Below are 1,991 nucleotides of genomic sequence, written 5' to 3' on the forward strand. Positions count from 1 at the left end.
AGTCTTCCTAAGTTTTCCACCTAAGTTGGGTATCTCAGTTGTAAGTCAGCAGCGAGTGTTGTTCTTTTTCATGATCTAGACTGATAAAGTATTTTTCCAGTTTTCAGTTTCCACTGGGGCATGATGCTGCCTGGCTCCTGAATGCCCACAACCTCTCCACATACCGATTCTTAACCTTTTTAAAGATTATGCCTGCAAACAGGACTCTGAAAAAGCTATTTTATTTTGAGAACCCACTTTTCTTGTTGTCCTGGGTTCAGCAGTAGCAGTCATTTTTCTCCTTCTTAATAGCTGGTGCAGTGCTGTGGTTTTGACTTTCAGCCTGGGAACAGCGCTGCTAACACCGATGTTTCCAGTTGCTGCTCAGTAATGTTTACTCTGATCAAGGACTTTCTGAATCTCAGGCTCTGCCAGGGAGGAGGGGAAGCCAGGAGGAAGCAGAGACAGGACACCTGACCCAAACTGACCAAAGAGGTATTCCATACCACAGCACATCATGCCCAGTATATAAACTGGGAGCAGTTACCCGGAAGGGCTAGATCACTGCTTGGGTCAGGCTGGGTATCGGTCGGCTGGTGGTGAGCGGTTGTATTCTCTTCCCTTGTTGTTTCCCTTATCATTATTATTATTGGTGGTAGCAGCAGCGGTTTGTGTTATACTTTAGTTACTGGACTGTTCTTATCTCAACCCGTAGGACTTACATTCTTTCGATTCTCCTCCCCATCCCTCCAGGAGCAGGGGGAGGAAGGAGTGGGGGAGTGAGCGAGCGGCTGCATGGTTCTGGGTTGCCATCTGGGCTTAAACCATGACACTGTGGTGATCAAAAAAAGAGTTCAGGGAAATTCTGGACGTGCTGTACTCTAAACCAGACATTTTTACATCCAGTCTGACAACATGGAGTGCAAAACTTGCATGTACAGAGCAGTCAAATGTTTACAGACAGCACAGCACCAGATATGGAGAGGAACTTCAAAAAACATCATGAATTTGTTCTCTCAAGTGGAAGTGAACTAACTTCTAATAGTCTGGATGTGAAGAGAATTGCATTTCTACTCTGTCCTACCTGTGCTTTTAGTCCCTATTCACATTTAGAAAAATATCTCATTTAAAAGAGCCATCATGTTCTGTGACAATCAGAGTCATTCAGCTGAACTCCAAACTAGTAGTAGTGGTTAAAGGAAATCCAAAACACCCTTTAAAGGCTATTCATAACGTTCAGGGTTCCACAAGTCCTCTTGCAATAAAGACTAAGTTGCATTCTGAGAATAAAACGGGCAATATTCAAAGCAAACAAATGCCTATTTCATCAACAACATTTTTACCTTTAGGACTTCATCAGAGATCCTCCAAGGGGCTCGATTCCCTGCCAAGAGTAATTCTATCCTAACATTAACCCCCACAAAAAAAAAAAAAGATAGATATTTCTTTTATATTTACATATTATACATATTTACATTTTCTTTAATACTACAGTTGTAGAGGGAAATAAAACCTGGATACAGATTTAATATCTGCCTTTAAATGTCCCAACAGTACTTTTTCCCCTTGAAAAAATTTACAAGTCCTCTTCAGGTCCTTTGAACACTAGATACAGTCCACGTTCCGCAGGCCACCATCCATAGTCAATGCACCAAATCTGAAATGAAAAACATACCAGTGTATTCTTAGGTGACTGGATTACAGAATGAATCCTTAATTCATTATTATCTATTTATGGGGTTTCCTTCTCCTTGCCATGCACCAACACATGCATTTGTATCCAACTTTTATACGTGAAAAGATGGAAGAGAGGATGTTATGCTCCAACTATGGGACTGGGGAACAAAACTAAACCAATTTATCCTGACGCCAAACTCAGCTCTACAGCAATTCACTCTGAAGCTTTCAGGAGATCATTACTTTTACAGAAAAAAAAGCAAAGTCAGTCTGTATAACAACAGGTCTGCACAACAAGTCTGTATAACAGTTATGATAACAATATCCTCTCAGAA

Source organism: Neopsephotus bourkii, unplaced genomic scaffold (genome assembly GCF_033783945.1).
Source record: "Neopsephotus bourkii isolate Nb327-2 ecotype Australia unplaced genomic scaffold, CSIRO-AGI_Nbou_v1 NB_359, whole genome shotgun sequence".
In the NCBI taxonomy this organism is placed as follows: domain Eukaryota; kingdom Metazoa; phylum Chordata; class Aves; order Psittaciformes; family Psittacidae; genus Neopsephotus; species Neopsephotus bourkii.